Raw genomic sequence first — 20,837 nt, forward strand, 5'->3', positions numbered from 1 at the left:
TACCCCTTGTCTTGTCCCTTCGCCCCAAGGTAATAGATCTTTCTTCTAGTGTTTACCTCCATATATTAAATAATATTTATACTGTTTCGTTATCAATATTAGATATTATCTTTTATGGAAGATAAAGAATTGGCATTCTTAACATTCCTTCGACCCCATACATCTCATACTCGGTCCTTCCAATATAGCATATTCATGTTTTTGGCTAAATCAGTATTCAATGTAAACATTGTTCACTGCTAAGCCAAGTAATATATGATAATATTATTTTCTTTCTTTATTTCCTTACAGTTTTTGTTTTCCTGGAATTAACATTTGCTTTGTTTTATGCACCAAAGGCTTGCTACAGTCTTCAAAAGAACTCTTAAACCCTTCTCAGTACTATTTTCTTCATGGTCACCCTGCTACAATCCAGACTGATTGTTTTTTACCTGCTATGCACTGTCTGTTTTTGACTTTGCTTTATCACTGTCCTGGGAATTCCCTTTGCCTCTTCCCTGTGCAGTAGTCTCTGTTTCTTGGACTAAATGTCTTACTTTCTCTTGGCTTTCTCCCTCATTTTGATGAGGTTACATTTACCAGTAGCTTTCTGGGAACAGATTTGGGTATCCTCATTTTTAATTGATGTATTGGCTAGATATATGTAGTGGGTTGAATGGTGGCCCCCAAAATAAGTCCACGTCCTGATGCCTGGAAGCTGTGATGTACCTTATTTGGAAAAAGGGTCTTTGCAGATGTAATTAAGTTAAGGATGTTGAGATGAAGAGATCATACTGAATTATCTGCATGGGCCCTAAGTCCAGTGACAAGTGTCCTTGTAAGAGACACATGGGAGATCTGACAGGCAGAAGCAGAAGGGGCAGTGTCACAACGGAGGCAGAGGCTGGAGTGATAGCCACGAGTCAGAGTGCCGACAGCCCACAGGAGCTGGAGGAGGCACAGAAGCGATTCTCTCCCACAGCCCTCGGGAAGGGGGCCTGGCCACGTTCTGAACTGTGGCACGCTAGATGGCTGTTGTTTGAAGCCACCCAGTTGGTGGTAGTAATATTATGGCAGACATGGGAAACTAATATAGTATAGATGTGTGTGTTAGAAATAATCTTCCCTCAGAAATTTGAAGTTATTGTTTCATTTTCTTTCTTTTTTTTTTTTTTTGCCAGTGAGAGGCCCAGTGCTGTTTTGATTTCTGGTTCTTTACTCCTTGGAACCTTTGGGGTCATCTCTTTATCTCTGCTGTTCTGAAACTTTGCAGTGAAATGCCCTGGGCGGCTTGCTCACTCCTTGTGCTGAACCTGTGGTGGCTCTCTCATCCCAGTGAGAAGCTCATGTTCCTCCCTTCTAGACACGTTGTTCGATTCCTTTGATTTAATATCTGATTATTTGTGTGCCTTTTTTTTTTTCTGTGTTCTCTTTCTGGAATTTCTGCTAATTGGTTGTTAGATCTTCTGGATTGATCCTCTTATTTTCATAACTTTTTTCCCTCTTATTTTCTCTCTCTCTGGCACCTTACTGAGGGAAGTTCTTTGATTTCTAGCCCTTAAATTGAGTTTTAAAAATATATGACTTCATATTTTTTAATTTTGAAGAACACTTTTTGTTCTTTTGTTTTATTCTTGGGATCCTATTATTGTTTCACGAATGCACTATCTGTTCTCTTTGGGGAATTAATCATAGGCATCTTAAATTTTTCTTCTACTCTGCGTTGTTTTAGTCTCTTCTGAGCTCATTTTTGCTGTTTGTTTTGGCCTCGGTCTTTCCAGTTGGAGGCCTTCCTTAGTACATGGTGATCCTTACTGTCCATTCATATTTAAGAGTAAAGTACTAGAGAATGGATTGAACATCCCCGCGTGAGCCCAGAGCTTACTGGTTGGTGAGCTCAGCTATAGAGGAATCAAGAGAGTTGGTGCTTTTGTTGGGGAATGTCCAACTGTCAGTTTCTATAGGACTTTCTTCTGGAACTTTATATCTTTTCTAGAGAAGACTCTTAATAATCCTCTGCCTATGTATGGGGTAAGAACTTGCTGCCAATATTCTTGGAGCAGAATGTAGGAGTAGTCTTTGGGGCTCCAGCGTTCAGTGTGTACACTTACCCAGTACAAGCTCTTTGTGTTAGCCAGTGTTCCAGAGTCCAGGACCTCTCTGGTTTAATATTTTCAGGGAATAAACTACTGTCCATGTTAGTGTCAGTCACCTGCCTCCATAAGCTGGCGAGGAGACCCAGAGGTCTAGTAACTGCTTCTTACACGGACTATCAGCCATTCTTCTGTTTTTATCACACCCATTACCCCTACCTCCGCCCACTGCCCGCAGTTCCTGAGCATGATCCACTGTTTGTCACTTAAACATCAGCTTATTTTTCTCTGTTAATTGGTTGCTACTACTCTTTCTAGTTTTCATCCCCCCAAAATTTGTTGGCATATTGTGTCTCCTATTGTTTTCCTTTCTGTATTGTTTCCTTGTATGTTTATAACTTTTATACCTTTATTTTAATTTTTGTAGGCTTTCTGTAAGAATTGGAGATAAATGCATGTCTGGGGTTTAATTGGAAGACCTTTTTATTTTAAAAGCAAAAAGGTTCATCTATCGTAGCTTCCTATTGCTTTAATGGAATTACTGGAGTCTTAAGTTGATTATAAAGTATTTCACCAATAATAAACTTTTAAATTTTGACATTTTTAATGTTTTGAAGTGAATTGTTTGAAAAATACATTATAGGCATACTTCCTAAAATTTTAGCCATATAAAGAGGGAAACGTCCACGTGAAGCAGATATATTCACCTCTGTTTCTATGGGTTTGCATATTCTTTGGAAACAATCGTTGTGATTATCTCTCTTCCTTTGAGAGTGTTTAGATATTTAGATTCATGCTCTGGCACATGTGTGTTTAGCATTGTTTTTTAGAAAATAAAGAAGAAAAGAGAGTATATGCTTTTTAAAAAATTTGACTAGTCTGTTAATTTTTGTTATGTAATCTGATAGATAACGGGAATTACTAATTCATTTCTTTACAAGTCACATATCTATGATTTATAAGTCTGTTGTAAGGGTAATATGTATTTGTGCACTATACATCTACATTTGACTTACTTCATTTTGTGTGTTTATATTTACTGTTTTTGTGAGCTACAGCTTCACCTGTTTAAAGTCTGCTTATTTCATTTAAAACCATGATCCTCTTCAAGGCTTTTGGTTCCTAGATTGGAGTACTTTTTGATATGTTCCGAAGACTGCCTTTCATATCATTAGCTGTTTATCAAGACATTTTTCCTCCTCTGATCCTGCTGACTTGGATAATGCTGTTGCCCTTAGAAGTTTTTAAATCTTTTTCTTTCCTAATTTTGTTGTAGGTAGTCATTATTTCTAGAGCAAAGTACTTGGGAACTCATATGTTAGAAAGCCCTCCTTAGGGCAAAAAAGGTGTAATTGCTTTTTAAAGATCGTTTTTAGTTAAAGAGATTTTGAAATGACTTACAAGTATTTTGAAAGATGTCACACTGATATATTAAATTACATTTGAGTCACCAATTACTGTACTTTACTCCTTGGAGCTGAGCTTGGGTACTGTGAAGTAAGACAAAAAGGTACTTGATGGGCTTGTTTCAGAAGAAATAACAGCTAATATTTGTAAATCAAGAAAAGCCTTCACTCTAGTGCCTAGGGCAGTTATTATTCTGAGTATTTTTCATCTCTAAAAAAATGAGCTGTTTCTTCAGTTACATATGTATGGTTTAATTTTTTTTTTCTTAATAAATAATTGTGTATTTCTTTCATCATGTTAAGCCAGGTCATCTGTACAGAGGATATACATCACGTTAATAAATGTAAACACATTACACCTTGGCATTCACAAATTTAACACTGTGTTTTTTTGTTTTTTCCTTTTTTAAAAAGTTCCTCATATTGTAAAGCTTATATGCAGAAGTATGTCACTTACTGGTGAGTTCACTACCCAGTATCCACTTTTATGCCCATTGTTTTCTCTATTCCCTATCATATCATGTCACAGTAAATCTTGCTAAATCAATACAGGGGACTTAGTTTATTTTTATTTTTTATTTTATTTATATTTTGTGAGATAGGGCTATGAAAGGGAACATTGTTAGTAGAAGTGAGAAAGCCTAAGAAAAGAGTGATTCTTAGCCAAAAAATAAAAATTTGGGGTAAAGTATTGAATGTCAAATTCAGTGGAGGTTGGTTCTTTGAATGAATCAGTCCATCAAATATTTCATATAGAAACGAGAAGAGAAACCATTTGAAAAATTGTTTTAGTATGTGTTCCAGGTGGTACAGATGTTAGCTCATGAAATTAGAAAGTTTTACAGTTGGAAAAATTATGATGTGAGAATGTTCATAGAAAATGTGACTCTCAAGAGGAACGTGCTTTGGAAGAATATAAGAACCTTAGCTTTGGTTTAAAAATGTCATGAAGCAAACGTAGTGGTGGCACTAGTTCATCCATTGGACCAACCTAGCCTGTACGTAAAGGTGCTTTGAGTAACTGAAGAAGCATTTTTCATTGTTTAATGGTGAATTCAGATGATAACAGGGAAGGAGGCAGCAGTGAGTGATACTTCTGATGAAGTGTTTACCTTCAAGCTAAAGAATTTCATAAAGAAAGTCAGAAATTGGAACAAGTGTTCAGTGTTGCTGAAACCAGCCTATACTGAGACAGTCTTTGAAAACACTTAAATGAAATAAGCATCAGAGAATGAAGCCATAATCAGTAGACATTTTCACTAGTAATAATTCAAGGAAAAAGAGACAGTGCATCTCATTTTTACTTTTCAAGGTACACTTAAGCAGTTGGTTAGGAGGAAAAGAACTGCCAATCTTTGTACTACTATAAGGGAAAAAAGCCTAACAGTTTTCCAGTTTTTCACATTCTTTATAATTTTCTTTCTTTTCTCTTTTCTTCTTCCATAGGGGTTGGAATATAGGGTGTTTGCTGATGGGTGGGGAGCTAGAAAAGGGGATTCTGAGTAAGTTGGGATCAGATTTTTTAGTCTCCTACCTTCAGTTAAGGAATTTGGACTTTATCCTTTAGGCATTTGGGAGCCAGTTGTAATTTTTCGTCAGGTAAGTGATGTGATCAGGTTTGATTATTTTTAAGAAAAAGAAGGCTGGAGGATGTAAAGCCTGTGTCATAAGACCAGCCAGTGGGAGGTTATTGTGGTAATCAGAGCAGGAGGGGAGAACTAAAAGGGGGTGAGCTAAGGTTGCATGGGGGTGAGAAGAAAAGAGGAGTCAGATTTGAGAGGCAGTTTTGAGGTTGACTGGGTCTGGGACTCACCTGATTCAGAGGGATGAAGGAGAGGGAGGGACTGTGGGTGACCGTGAGGTTGACAGCTTGGGAGATTCAGAAATGGTGACAGCTTTCACCAAGTCAAGACTGTAAAAGGTGGAACATGTCTGAGAGGTAAAGACTTTTGGAGGCAATGTCTGCTCCAGGTTGTAATGAGAAATGAGACAGATGACAGTAAATCAGGTCAAAAACGTCAAGCGCGGGGCAGAGGCCCTGGGTTAGTGTGGGAAGCCTGACACAAAGGAACGGGCGGCCCGAAGAGCAGTGTGTGTGTGGAGACCGCTTACTGCAGGAGCTCACGAGTCTGTCTCTGCAGCGTCCCGGACACGCGGAGGACAGTTAGTCTGTTTACCCAGTCGGGGAAGGTGAATAGTGTACTTTAGAAACGTAAACGTTTCTAGGTTTAAAGAATTAATTGTCACCTATTTGTAGGGAATTCTCTAATCCAGAATCTGTAAATCCCTCCCTTGGACCAAATAAATGCAGCCCTGAATGTACCAGCCACATACCAACATGTGGCAGGGCACATTGGCTGCTTTCTTGATGTTGACCCTGAGTGAATTTTTTTTTTTTAAAGATAAAATTGTATTTAGGACACTCTGTTTAAGGAAGCAACAAAAACTTACATTTTGTATAAGAAAAGTGTTCATTAGAGATTAGTTCTAATCCTTAAGGGAATAGTACCTTCCTTCCCCCATTCAGAACACATAGCAGTCTAGAGTGATGTTTTCCCAATATGTTGAATAATCAAGATTTTAATAATTAGAGCTGCTAATTTTTTTCCTTACCTTTCAAAGTTGTGATTATTCCTTTTGCTCTTTTCTTGAAAAGTTGACTAAAATTCAGTCAGATTTCTTGGAACTTAGGCGCCTGTTTCCTTAAAGGTGGCACAGAAGCAAAGGTGATGCAATTTAAATCTGTTAGGTCTCTAAGGAGAGTATATTGGCTGCTGTTAGGAGATCATTGACCGTATGTTACTTAACACTCTTGAATTACAGACTTTCTGCAATGTTTTCATTTATTTGAAATTGTCAATATATCAATTTGGGCTTTTGTTATAATGAAACCGCAATAATAATTTTGTAGTAAGAGAAAGTGCTAGCTAGTTTCTGTTAGAAAGTAATTTCCTTACTGATGGCAGGACAACAAATTTCAGTCAAAATCAAGGGGAAAAGTTACTGGAAGAGACTAGGTATTTACTTTTTTCTGATTTTGTGATATGAGTGCTTTAAGTGTCAAACACAGAGATAAGTTAGGGGGCTCTGTTTCTCATACATTTCTCATAAATGACAACCATGTGATTTCTTCACAGCTAGGTATTTAGTGGTGGGGATACTTTTGCAATACCTGGCCTCTTTGGTATCTTGGTAACTTAGACCTAGACTCTGAATTGCTGTGTACTTTTAAAATTGTGCATTCCTGCTCATTCATAGACCTACTGAATTCTCCTCCCAAAGGAGAAAGCCTAGGAATGGAGGGACTCCTCACACAGGTCCCTAGGTGGTCCCCCGGCCATTTTCAGGCCTCAGTTTTTACAAGGAGTTGGGGGTGTGGAAGGGAGGCAAGGGGGTGGAGAAAGATGCTGTCCTTAAGTTGCCCCTACATTGCAGGGCAACACTGTTTTACTCTCACATAAAAGCGGCTCTAACAGGAATGTGTGGAATGCTCACTTTGTAAATAATTCAGCTTAATGTTTGTTTACTGAAAATGCCTAAATAGATTAGAGTTTAGACAAAAGAGAGACTCCAAGTTTGAAATAAGAATGAGCATGACTGCACACTTTGCTGTTGATGGGAACAGTCTAAAGCCAGTTTCTCTTTGTACTCACTTTTAAAATATGCTGTTTAATTTTAACATAGGGTGGTTTCTGATTTGAACGGCAGTTTTAATCAAAGTGAACTTATGTTTGGCAGTGTGGTAACATGCAGCATTTGACATGGGGGAAATATGGGTATAAGTGAAAAATATAATTATGGAGCTGCTGTGGAAATCTTTAGTTATTGTTAAAATAAAAATTAATAATGGTGCTGTACATCTTCTGGCCTGCTTTGAAGAAATGTTCTATTTGAAATAAATGGCTGAAGTGGCTGCCTGCATAGGATTTTCATCAGTGAGGTTGAGGCTTTTTCTTTCTTTCTTTTCTTTTTTTTTTTTTTTTAATTTAAATGTCCTGCACAAGGTGTGTCTTACACCCATGTGTTTGCACTTATGGTGCATTTTTAAAAATCAAAAGAATTATCTTACCCACAGACTAGAGAACCAGACCGCCTGGGTTCAGAATACTTGGTCTGCCACTTACTGCAGATGGGTTGCTTACCCACACCAAACCTAGGATACTTCTCTGTTTAAGACAGTCATTCTAGGAGTTATAACGATCTCATAGAGATACTGTGAGAGTTAAGTGATTTAGTATATGTAAAGTGCTTAGAATTAGAAAGCTTGGCATCTAGTAAGCACTATATAAATGTTTGCAATAGCATGTCATTAGAATGAGTTTCTTATAGTCAGTTCTTATTTTTTCCTAACAGATAATAGTTAAAGATGAATCTGAAGTTGGAAGCTAGTTTGAAAGGAAACTGTTGTTACTACTGCTGAATTACTGGATGGTCCAAAAATTATCTAATAATTGAATAAAAATTGTGTTTAGATTTGGAAGGTTCTCTCTCATTTTAGGTGTGTCTGGCCTAGTAATGCATACTTCTTACAAAATAATAAAACTAGATTTTGAGGACTAGAAATGTGTCCACTTTCTCTTACCCCACACTTCAAGCTGTGGTTGAACTGTGTAACTTAAGATTTTCCTTAGCAAGCGGGATTTGGTTTCTAAGTGGGTGCCTTCCTACTATTTGAATGTTCTCAACTTTGTGAGTAGTGCACAGAACATTAGAAGATCACATATGTCCTCAATCGGGGGTTCTGTGTGTACATGATGACTCAGGGCATTAGTGGTAGGGACAGGGTAAATGGGCTGGGAGGGGCCTTATTATTGTTCGCTTTGCGCCAGGTACTATGGAACGGGTTTTTATATAATTATCATTTTAAGAAATACTAGAACTCTCATTTAAAGATGAGAAACCCAAAGTCAGATTCAATGACTTGCCTCAGGACACACTGATAATAATTGACAGACTCTGGATGAAAACCTAGTCTGTATTGCTCCAGAACTGTCGTTCAGCCATTAGTGCCTGTGTGCTTAAAATAGTGAGGTACTTTTTTAGAAGCAGAACAGAAAACTGTCTCCATTCTGTCACCTAGATGAGCTGGAAAGAAGGGGGGCTGTCTGGCGAGCCCCAGTGTTGCCTGCCCAGACTAGAGAGGTAAGCAAGGCAGCTTGCTGGGTTCTGGGTCTCACCTCCCCTTCACAGGTTATGTAGTAGCACTTGGGGAATGACCCACTTTAAAATCTCATTCCTTAAAACTGGTTAAGGAGGAAGTAAGATAAAATATTATAGTAAAACACTTCAGAATTATGAAACTCATTAGCCTTATTTAGAAAATTCTTTGGGGAATTCTCTGGTGGTCCAGTGGTTAGGACTCGGGGCTTTCACTGCTGTGGGCCCGGGTTCAGTCCCTGGTCGGGGAACTAAGATCCCGGAAGCCACGCAGTGTGGCCAAAAAAAAAAAAAAAAAAAAAGAAAGAAAAGAGAAGAAAATTCTTTATAAGTTTACTGTTAGAATTGACTTTCTATTCATTTATCAAGGAATTTAAAGTTATTGGATATCATTTAATCATTGTTTGCCTAATAGAAATTTTAGAATCCTTTTTTTTTTTTTTCAGTAATTTTATAGAAAATTTTCAAACAGGAAAAACATGTGAAAGACCAGTATTTCTGTCACCTAGTTTCTAAAATTGTTAGCACTTGTCCATGTGTTCATTTTATAGCTGTCTGCCTATCCTCTCTCCATCTAGTTTTTGTTTGTTTGGGGTGATTATTTGAAGGTAGTCCCTATACTGTCCCAGAGATTCTTTTTTAAAAATTAGGTTTATTGTCGTGTGATTCACATGCCACAGAATTCAAAGGATTCTTTTATAACTTTGAGAATTGGAATCCAGTTGAGGTTCACACCATACATTTGGTTGTATCCTGGTCTCTTTTCTTCTTGACCAGTCCCTTGTCCTCTCCCACCCCACCTTTTTGTTTTTTTGTTTTTTTTAATTTATTTTTTATTTTTTTAATGCTATTCTTGTCTGCTTACATTCTTTTTATGTATGTATGTATGTATGGCTGTGTTGGGTCTTCGTTTCTGTGCAAGGGCTTTCTCTAGTTGCGGCAAGTGGGGGCCACTCTTCATCGCGGTGCGCGGGCCTCTCACTGTCGCGGCCTCTCTTGTTGAGGAGCACAGGCTCCAGACGCGCAGGCTCAGTAGTTGTGGCTCACGGGCCTAGTTGCTCCGCGGCATGTGGGATCTTCCCAGACCAGGGCTCGAACCCGCGTCCCCTGCATTGGCAGGCAGATTCTCAACCACTGCGCCACCAGGGAAGCCCCCCCACCTTTTTTTAAGAAGAATATATAAAGAGACAAACCAGTTGTCTTGAAGAATGAATCCAGATTCTGAATTTGCCTGATGGTTTTGTCATGATATCTTTTAACTTGTTCCCCTGTGCCCCTTTTTTAGTAGGCTGGAAGTTAGGACTAAAGGTTAGGATTTAGGTTAAACTCTTTTGGCCTATTTCATAGGTGTGATACTTAGATGCTCTGTACTTACTATTGCATCACATCCCATATTAGTGATGGTAGTTTTTCATTTGGTTAAAGTGGTAATAAATAGTCCCTTATTAAAAGTGCATTTTCCGGGCTTCCCTGGTGGCGCAGTGGTTGAGAATCTGCCTGCTAATGCAGGGGACATGGGTTCGAGCCCTGGTCTGGGAAGATCCCACATGCTGCGGAGCAGCTGGGCCCGTGAGCCACAACTGCTGAGCCTGTGCGTCTGGAGCCTGTGCCCCGCAACGGGAGGGGCTGCGATAGTAAGAGGCCCGCGCACCGCGATGAAGAGTGGCCCCCGCTTGCCGCAACTAGAGAAAGCCCTCGCACGAAACGAAGACCCAACACAGCTAAAAATAAATAAATAAATAAATAAATAAATAGAATAGCTATTAATTAAAAAAAAAAAAAAAAAGTGCATTTTCCCCCTACAGTTATAAAGTAATTTCTGGGATGAATAACTTTGGAAGGAGCAAGTATACCTTTCTCCATCTTTCCTTTGCCTTTTAGCATCAACTGATGATCCTTGTCTAAAACAGTTATGTCATTGGAGTTTACAGAATGGTGATTTTCTCATTTATTTTTTATTTATTTATTTTTCTAGGGATGAATTTAATTTCCTAAAGATGGGGGCTCATGTCCCCTTCCCTTTAATTACTGCTTTCTGGAGTGGGGAGTTGGGTTAGCAGTCATCTCCAGTGCTGGCAAGAGAGCCTTCTCTCCCCCCGCCCTTTGTTGTTGTTTTTTGTTTAGTATCATGGACATAAGAATTTTTATTTGTTCAGTATTTTACAAACATTATGCTTTTTGATGCTTAAATTCACAAATGAGGTAATGGGAACCAGTGCAAACTGGCTCTTGTGCCCTTTTGACATGACCCCATTTTTCTTTGAGTACTTCTTGCTTTCTGGGATAACAAGATGTCCCAGACCAAACCTTGAACTTCCTGTGTCCCAGACTTGGAATCACCCATTTGTACAAGGAACTCTAGTGAGACAATCCATTTATTTTTAAATCTTTTGTTGACTTCAGTAGATTGATTGATAGTATGCATATTATCTACCAGATATAACTTAGTTTTGTTTGTATAGCTTTTCATGGTTTTACAAAGAACTTTTCCATATTTAAAAAAAAATTTTTTCCTTGTTGATACCCCGTCTCATAAACTAACTGCAGTGTTGGACTAGCAAGAAGTCTGTACATTTCATTGCTGCAAGGACCTTGGTGGTTGGGTACTTCAAGAAATTTAGGAGAAGAATGGAGGGATAATAATCACATATTACATTTAAAAGAATGACAAGGAGTTTTTTGTTGGCAAAAGCAACCATTTATTTATATCAATGACCTTTATGGCTGTGTGTGTGTGTGTGTGTGTATGTGATATGTGAGGGAGAGAGTATTTACTATTATCATCCCTCATATTTCAGAAGAGGAAATAGTCAGGTAACATGCTGTCTTAGCCCATTCTAGTTGCTATAATAGATTATCACAGACTAGGTGGCCTAAACAACAGACATTCATTTCTCAAAGTTCTGGAGGCTGGGAGTCCAAGATCAGGGCACTGGCAGATTTGGTGTCTGGTGAGGACCCGCTTCCTGGTTCATAGTCATGTCTTCTTGCTGTGTCCTCACATGGAGGAGGGGCTTATGTATGGTTTTTTTCATTTAAGCTTTTAACAAAGTTGTGATAGTAAAACATTGGTGTCTATTTTCTAGATAAATTCATAGCTCTGCTAATTGGTTTATAAATCTGAATTCTCATTAATGTACTATGTAATGTAGTGGATATAAGAATAAGGATGTGCTTTAAGAGACTGACTGGCAGAGTGTATTCTAAATATTTCATGATCCTAATTGAGTATGAAAATGTATAGAGCACTTGTGTCAAAAGGCTCCTTGAGATGTTCTGTTTGTCTTTTTTAGGCAGTATAGTCAGCTTTTAACAATTCTTAAGAGAATATAAACAATGTAGAAAATCAGGGATGCAGGAATGTTTCCTAAGACTTAATTTTGTGGAGCTAGATGTATGTAGATAGCAAGTTAGAACAGAAGAAACCAAATAGAACCACTTTGAACAAGGACATAAGTGTTAAGTGCATAGTAAAATGAAGGGCAGCAAATGAAATAAAAACGAAAAACAGTATAGTGGATGAAAAAAAAATGCATCAAAAGAGCTTGTTTTCCAGGAATATTAGGCCTGAATTCTTGGAAAGCCAGGCAGAATTAGGTTTTCTTAGAGAGTTCTGTACATTTAATATGTGCTTGGGCTGTAATTAAAGGTGACATGATTTCAGCATCTTGATCTTTTTTCCTGGGATCTCTTATTAAATGCTCTTCTAGTTTGCTTGGATCTTAGAAATTACCCGTCTGAATTTGTAAACTATACAAGAATGTGGAAACTAAACAAAAAGTTAACAAAAATGAAGCCCAGTGGGCTTGTTGCCTGGAATACCATCCTAGTAAAAGAGTTAAACAAGTTTGTGAAGGAATAGAGAAGGCAAAGATTGATAAAGACAAGTAGGAATTGCTTATTAAGAATTCTTTGAGAATCAGAGAAAAGTTTGAGTTTGTTTAGATATGGGATCTTTCACATAAACTTGAATCAGTAGGTTCTTCATTAGGTTCTTCATTGGAATTCTCGTATATTCTAGATTGAAAATTTTCAATCCTTTATGATTGAATTTTCAGTTCTTTAGAGGGATGTTACAGTGTCTTGCACAATTAGAAAATCATTTGTGCTCTTATTTAAATTCTAAAGATTTGGGGCTATATTTTACTCCTCTTGATTTCTACCAGAATACATTTTTTTATATAAAGGGATTTCTCATATGCCCTTCATTTCACAGGCAGAACTTTTAGATAGGATTTAATATGTCAACCAAAAAAAAAAAAAAAAAAAAAGAAGCAGGAGTCTGCAAATAAGAAAAGAGTTTATTTGGGGTCTTAAGAATTGCAATTTGGGAGATGCAGAAGATTTGGGTGATCCCAGAAGAGTGTTCCAAGGAAGAGAAAGTTTCATCATAAAGATGAAAAGCCATGAGGTTGTTAAAAGTCACCCGACGAGAATTGTGATTGACTCTGACTGAAGTCAGAAAATATTTTTGTCCTTAAGAAATCATGAGTTGTTTTAGGGTAGGGTCCAGTAAGTAGATAGGCTATGCTGTCACGAATTTCTGGTAGATGTTCTGGATGGCTTCATCAGGTCAAAGGGTCAGATTCCATCCAGGCTGAGATGTGCATAAGTCACACTTCTTTAATGGTCCCTTGGCTGTGTTTTAGAGGGCTCTCTTAGCAATACTGACTCCATTTTGATTTTCCTTTCACAAATGTAGGGGAGATTACTAACTACAGTTGTAAATAGCTTACAAAAATTTGCAACAACAAAGGTATTAAGATGAATTTAACCAGTATGAACCTTTTTTAGTTTAGGTGAAAATAAATTAAAATGAAAACAGAACGTTCTTCTTAGGGAAAGCAATGAAATCAGCTATTGCTGATTGCTAAATTTAGATATGATTATAATGTTTATTTTTTTAGGATTTGACTTTAATTTTCCCCCTTCAAAACTGAAATGAGGTTAAGCTCTTAATTATTTGGTATTAGACTAATGAATAATTCCAAACCCCTGTTTTCAGTTTTCTTTTCAATAGCTGCCAGTGTATGTTTGAACCTTGAAATGGAAGCTGATTAACATTTTTAAGGGTTGTCTTCATCTTCAAAATCAACACAGACTGCTTCTGTATGATCTTGATTAAATATTTGTGTAAAACCAGGCCAGTGAGGGTGGGGACTATTTTGTTTCCTTGCGTCATATGGTTTTCATTAAGTTTTTTGCATTTAAGTCAGTTTTATTTTTCAGTTGATGTAGGCACAGAGAGTTGTCTTGTAGGTTGCTTTAGGTCATTGAGTCATTGCTGCCTTGCAGTAACCCTGACAGACTTCATAAGCTGCTAAATTTTTATCAATCCAGACTTAGATGTCAAGACATCTTCCATCTGATGGTGGTAAATATCTGTGCCTCACATGTACAGTATGATTAACTGTCTCTTACATTACATTTATACCAAGGTTAAGAAAGGGAAGTACATTTAATTTCCTTCAAATCTCGGACCTCTATCTAAACTTTCTCATTTGTAGTGTTGTAGTCAGTGGTTAACAATGATTCAAATCCAGAACTCTCTTGGTTTTTTATTCCTGTTGTAAACATAATACATCATATTGCCACTACTTCTATTTTACAAATAAAACAAAAACCTTTAATTCTCATGACGTCTTAACATTTAATGAAATCTGTCTAGGGATCACCCTAGGCAAATTTTACCAACAAATGACACATTTGGAATTTGCTTCAAGCTTTCTCCTTTTCTTATATTAATCTCTGATCTACCTTTTCTTTGTGGGTGCTCCAAGCATTTAGGAAGTTTTCTACTTAATGGTTAAGTCATCTTTATGGAAAAGATCCAGTAAGTTGAAATTATGTAAATCTGTTGTGTGAGATAATTTGCCCAAGTTTTGACTTTCATAGAAACTATCTGAAAGTGTATTCAGTTGTTTTCAGTGTACTTTAGTACTCATTCTACTGTGTAATTTTTAGGTTATAACAGATGACTTAGTAATATATTTTGTTCATATTGATTAAGTTGTAGAGCAGTGTAGTATTATGGAAAGAACTTGGGCTTTGGAATCAAATGGATCTGGATTTAAGTATTGACTCAGCCGTTTATTAACTCTGACTTAAATAAGTTGCTTCACTTCTTTGAGCCTTAGTTTCCTTATTAAAGATGAGAAGGACAATGGCAATCTGGCTAGGAAACTTAAGAGAATGAGAAGCAAGGGAATATTATATAAAGTGTCTGGCACATAATAGCTTCATAGTATAATTCTTTTTTTCATTGAATAAGTTAGAAAGGAAAGCAGAATCATTATGGTTAATAAAACCAGAAAGGTTTCTTGGGAGAGATTTTTTTAGGAAGATGTTGGAGGAGGCTTGTAAAACTTGGGATTTGTGGAAATGATTGAAGAATAGTTGGTTTTCTCCTTGTTGTCCTGTTTTTTCCTTTTTAAATTAATTTTTACTTAGGCATGTAGTTTAAAAGACCACATTTTGCCAAAAAGTTCATTATCAAATAAAGCAGTTTTCTGCCCCATTCTGTCTGCTCTGCACGGCTCTGACCCCAGGGCAACCTGGGCAACCAGGACAGCTGGCTCCTGTGGCTAGTTCTGCTGGCACTGACACATCTCATCTTCCCGACTATCACACAGCCAGATCTTTTGATTTGTCAATTTGAGGTGTTACCTATTGGCTTTCTCTTATTGTAGGCAAAGATTTCATTCCTCTCACACAGTCTGTTTCCTCCCAGCTGTCCTTTCAATATAGTTAGTTTATAATTTTTTGCTAATTCAGTGTTCAACATATATTATTATGCCTGTACAAGTATTATTTACAGCTAAAGATTGTAATATTCCTTACTTACGTTTCCTTTCTATTTGTTTTCCCTGACATGAATAATCGCCTTGATTTTCATATTTAACTTCCACAATTTATTTAGTTTTTCAAAATCAAATTACCTCAGGTAATGTATCTATTATAAAAACTTTCTTGGAGACATTCTCTCCTAGAATCCTCTGTTTTCCTTTTTCTGGGTTGATTGCTGTCTTGGGCCGCTTCACAGTTGTCATCCTGGGACGTAAATTTCTTCTGATCCTTGGAATGTCTGCTGGATTGGATTCCCTGTTTCCTGGATCTCGTATCTTCTTCTCTCTTGGTTTACTCCCACTGTTTCGGTAAAGCATAGCCTCTAGGGGTTTTGTCCAGTTAAAATGATGGGACTGTGGCAGTTGGCTGGTGATGACAGCTCTCGGCAGCCTTTCCCGAGGTCACTGCTGCAAGCTTTCCTCCCTGCCTGACTGTAGTCACCGTGCTGGAGTCTCCATTCAGTCTCATCCTGGACATGCCCTTCTCTTTCCTGCACTGGATGTCCTGATTTTTTTCTTTCCTGTGTCTTTCTCTTCTTGATTTACTCCAGCTTTTTGTGGAGGACATTCTCAGTAGTTTCTCGAGAAAGGCTTAATTGGAAGTAAAGTTTTGGGTACCTCATGTGTCTGAAAGTGCCCCTATTCTGTCCTCACACTTGAATAACAGTGCATCTGGGTATTAAATGTTCAATTGGAAATTCTTTTCTTTTAGCATTTGGAAAGCATTCATCTATTGCTTTTTTGCTTACAGTGGTGCTGTAGGAAAATCTGAATCTTATTCTGATTCCTGATCATCTGTATGTATGTGATTTATTTGTTTGCTTTCTGGCAGCTTATAGCACGTTCTTTTAGCGCCGCTTTGTTCTGAAATTTTACATGGTGTCCTTGATGTGGCTCAATTTTTCTTTAGTGTTTTGGACATTCAGGAGGGCTCCTTTAACTCTGGAAATGTGTGTGCTTCACTTTCGGGAAATTTTCTGGAAGTATTTCATCGATTTTCCTCCTCTCCATTTTTGCATATCTCTGTCTGTAGACCTGTTATTTGTATGTTAAACCTCTTGGACTGGTTCTCCGATTATCTTACTTTTTCTTCTGTTTTCCATCACGTTTTTCTTTTTACTCTCTTCTGCGTAATTTCCTTAACTTTATCTTCTCACCCTTATAATTTTTTTATTTCTGCCATCGCGTTTTAAATTTCAAGCTCTTTGTTATTCTCTTAATGTTTATTTTAAAATAGTAACTGTTCTCGCTTTGTGGATGCAATATAATCTTCTAACTCTTCAAGGATATTAACGGTATTTTCCCCTAAATTTTCTTTATTTGAATAGTTCCTTTTTTTTTTTTTTTTTTAAAGAAATAAGTGAAAAAGCTCAATTCCCACTCTTCTCCAGTGATCATATCAGGAGGATTATGAGAAATACTATTAATATGGACTATGCCCCAGGCACTAAAAACCAAACCACACCCAGGCAGTATTGTCCTGTCATGCATTTTGTCCTAGCAGAATCATCTTGTTTTCCCCAGAGCTTCTTGTTTTTGTAAAAGACACTAAAAGCAACTGACTAAAGTTTATCCAGTGTATTCTTTTTTTAATTTAATTTTATTTATTTTTTTAAACAGCAGATTCTTATTAATTATCTGTTTTATACATATTAGTGTGTATATGTCAATCGCAATCTCCCAGTTCATCCCACCACCACCCCTCCCCCTCCCCCGCCACTTTCCCCCCTTGGTGTCCATACGTTTGTTCTCTACATCTGTGTCTCAATTTCTGCCCTGCAGACCAGTTCATCTGTACCATTTTTCTAGGTTCCACATATATGCGTTAATATACAATATTTGTTTTTCTCTTTCTGATTTACTTCACTCTGTATGACAGACTGTAGATCCATCCACGTCTCTACAAATGACTCAATTTCGTTCCTTTTAATGGCTGAGTAATATTCCATTGTATATATGTACCACATCTTCTTTATCCATTCGTCTGTCGATGGGCATTTAGGTTGCTTCCATGACCTGGCTATTGTAAATAGTGCTGCAATGAACATTGGGGTGCATGTGTCTTTTTGAATTATGGTTTTCTCAGGGTATATGCCCAGTAGTGGGATTACTGGGTCATATGGTAGTTCTATTTTTAGCCTCCATACTGTTCTCCATAGTGGCTGTATCAATTTACATTCCCACCAACAGTGCAAGAGGCTTCCCTTTTCTCCACACCCTCTCCAGCATTTGTTGTTTGTAGATTTTCTGTGGATGCCCATTCTAACTGGTGTGAGGTGATACCTCATGGTAGTTTTGATTTGCATTTCTCTAATAATTAGTGATGTTGAGCAGCTTTTCATGTGCTTCTTGGCCATCTGTATGTCTTCTTTGGAGAAATGTCTATTTAGGTCCTTTTTTGGATTGGGTTGTTTGTTTTTTTAATATTGAGCTGCATGAGCTGTTTATATATTTTGGAGATTAATCCTTTGTCCGTTGATTCATTTGCAAATGTTTTCTCCCATTCTGAGGGTTGTCTTTGCATCTTGTTTGTAGTTTCCTTTGCTTTGCAAAAGCTTTTAAGTTTCATTAGGTCCCATTTGTTTATTTTTGTTTTTATTTCCATTACTCTAGGAGATGGATCAAAAAAGATCTTGCTGTGATTTATATCAAAGAGTGTTCTTCCTATGTTTTCCTCTAAGAGTTTTATAGTGTCTGGTCTTACATTTAGGTCTCTAATCCATTTTGAGTTTATTTTTGAGTGTGGTGTTAGGGAGTGTTCTAATTTCATTCTTTTACATGTAGCTGTCCAGTTTTCCCAGCACCACTTATTGAAGAGGCTGTCTTTTCTCCATTGTATATCCTTGCCTCCTTTGTCATAGATTAGTTGACCATAGGTGCGTGGGTTTATCTCTGGGCTTTCTGTCCTGTTCCATTGATCTATATTTCTGTTTTTGTGCCAGTACCATACTGTCTTGATTACTGTAGCTTTGTAGTATAGTCTGAAGTCAGGGAGTCTGATTCCTCCAGCTCCGTTTTTTTCCCTCAAGATGCTTTGGCTATTCAGGATCTTTTGTGTCTCCATACAAATTTTAAGATTTTTTTTGTTCTAGTTCTGTAAAAAATGCCATTGGTAATTTGATAGGGATTACATTGAATCTGTAGATTGCTTTGGATAATATAGTCATTTTCACAATATTGATTCTTCCAATCCAAGAACATGGTATATCTCTCCATCTGTTTGTATCATCTTTAATTTCTTTCAGCAGTGTCTTATAGTTTTCTGAGTACAGGTCTTTTACCTCCTTAGATAGGTTTATTCCTAGGTATTTTATTTTTTATGTTGCAGTGGTAAATGGGATTGTTTCCTTAATTTCTGTTTCGGATCTTTTGTTGTTAGTGTATAGGAATGCAGGAGATTTCTGTGCATTAATTTTGTATCCTGCAACTTTACCAAACTCATTGATTAGCTCTAGTAGTTTTCTGGTGGCCTCTTTAGGATTCTCTATGTATAGTATCATGTCATCTGCAAACAGTGACAGTTTTACTACTTCTTTTCCAATTTGTATTCCTTTTATTTCTCTTTCTTCTCTGATTGCCATGGCTAGGACTTCCAAAACTATGTTGAATAATAGTGGTGAGAGTGGACATCCTTGTCTTGTTCCTGATCTTAGAGGAAATGCTTTCAGTTTTTGAGAATGAGAATGACGAGAATGATCTTGAGAATTGAGAATGATGTTTGCTATGGGTTTGTCGTATATGGCCTTTATTATGTTGAGGTAGGTTCCCTCTATGCCCACTTTCTGGAGAGTTTTTATCATAAATGGGTGTTGAATTTTGTCAAAAGCTTTTTCTGCATCTATTGAGTTGATCATATGGTTTTTATTCTTCAATTTGTTAATATGGTGTATCACATTGATTGATTTGCGTATATTGAAGAATCCTTGCATCCCTGGGATAAATCCCACTTGATCGTGGTGTATGATCCTTTTAATGTGTTGTTGGATTCTGTTTGCTAGTATTTTGTTGAGGATTTTTGCATCTATATTCATCAGTGATATTGGTCTGTAATTGGTCTGTAATTTTTCTTTTTTTGTAGTGTCTTTGTCTGGTTTTGGTATCAGGGTGATGGTGGCCTCATAGAATGAGGTTGGGAGTGTTCCTTCCTGTGCAAATTTTTGGAAGAGTTTGAGAAGGATGGGTGTTAGCTCTTCTCTAAATATTTGATAGAATTCACCTGTGAAGCCATCTGGTCCTGGACTTTTTGTTTGTTGGAAGTTTTTAATCGCAGTTTCAATTTCACTACTTGTGATTGGTCTGTTCATATTTTCTATTTCTTCCTGGTTCAGTTTTGGAAGGTTATACCTTTCTAAAAGTTTGTCTGTTTCTTCCAGGTTGTCCATTTTATTGGCATAGAGTTGCTTATAGTAGTCTCTTAGGATGCTTTGCATTTCTGCGGTATCTGTTGTAACTTCTCCTTTTTCATTTCTAATTTTATTGATTTGAGTCCTCTCCCTCTCTTTCTTTTTTTTTTTTTTTTTTAATGATGGAGCTAGGTATTTTTTTTTTAATTAATTTATTTTATTTTATTTATTTTTGGCTGTGTTGGGTCTTCATTTCTGTGCGAGGGCTTTCTCCAGGTACGGCAAGTGGGGGCCACTCTTCATCGCGGTGCGCGGGCCTCTCACTATCGCGGCCTCTCTAGTTGCGGAGCACAGGCTCCAGACACGCAGGCTCAGTAGTTGTGGCTCACGGGCCTTGTTGCTCCGCGGCATGTGGGATCTTCCCAGACCAGGGCTCGAACCCGTGTCCCCTGCATTGGCAGGCAGATTCTCAACCACTGCGCCACCAGGGAAGCCCTCCCTCTTTTTCTTGATGAGTCTGGCTAATGGTTTATCGATTTTGTTTATCTTCTCAAAGAACCAGCTTTTAGTTTTATTGATTTTTGCTATTGTCTTCTTTGTTTCTGTTTCATTTATTTCTGCTCTGATCTTTATGATTTCTTTCCTTCTACTAACTTTGGGTTTTGTTTGTTCTTCTTTCTCTAGTTCCTCTAGGTGTAAAGTTAGGTTGTTTATTTGAGATGTTTGTTGTTTCTTGAGGTAGGATTGTATTGCTATAAACTTCCCTCTTAGAACTTCCTTTGCTGCATCCCATAGGTTTTGGTTCGTCATGTTTTCATTGTCATTTGTCTCTAGGTATTTTTTGATTTCCTCTTTGATTTCTTCAATGATCTCTTGGTTATTTAGTAACGTATTGTTTAGCCTCCATGTGTTTGTGTTTTTTTACAGTTTTTTCCCTGTAATTGATTTCTAATCTCATAGCGTTTTGGTCAGAAAAGATGCTTGATATGATATCAGTCTTCTTAAATTTACTGA

At 37.3% G+C, this 20,837-nt stretch overlaps 1 protein-coding gene and 1 long non-coding RNA gene across 2 annotated transcripts in view; one reads left to right on the forward strand and one right to left on the reverse strand.

The window, feature by feature from the left end:
* The window catches only part of LOC309630693, a 212,346-nt gene extending 194,739 nt beyond the window's left edge, over positions 1–17,607 (reverse strand). Inside the window, exon 1 of the long non-coding RNA XR_014245892.1 lies at positions 17,201–17,607. This is a non-coding gene — a long non-coding RNA (uncharacterized lncRNA). The remainder of the gene's footprint in view (positions 1–17,200) is intronic.
* The window catches only part of RRP15 (ribosomal RNA processing 15 homolog), a 47,396-nt gene that overhangs the window by 20,222 nt on the left and 6,337 nt on the right, over positions 1–20,837 (forward strand). The window lies entirely within an intron of this gene.

This window comes from Balaenoptera borealis, assembly GCF_965194805.1.
Source record: "Balaenoptera borealis genome assembly, chromosome: 1".
Taxonomy (NCBI): domain Eukaryota; kingdom Metazoa; phylum Chordata; class Mammalia; order Artiodactyla; family Balaenopteridae; genus Balaenoptera; species Balaenoptera borealis.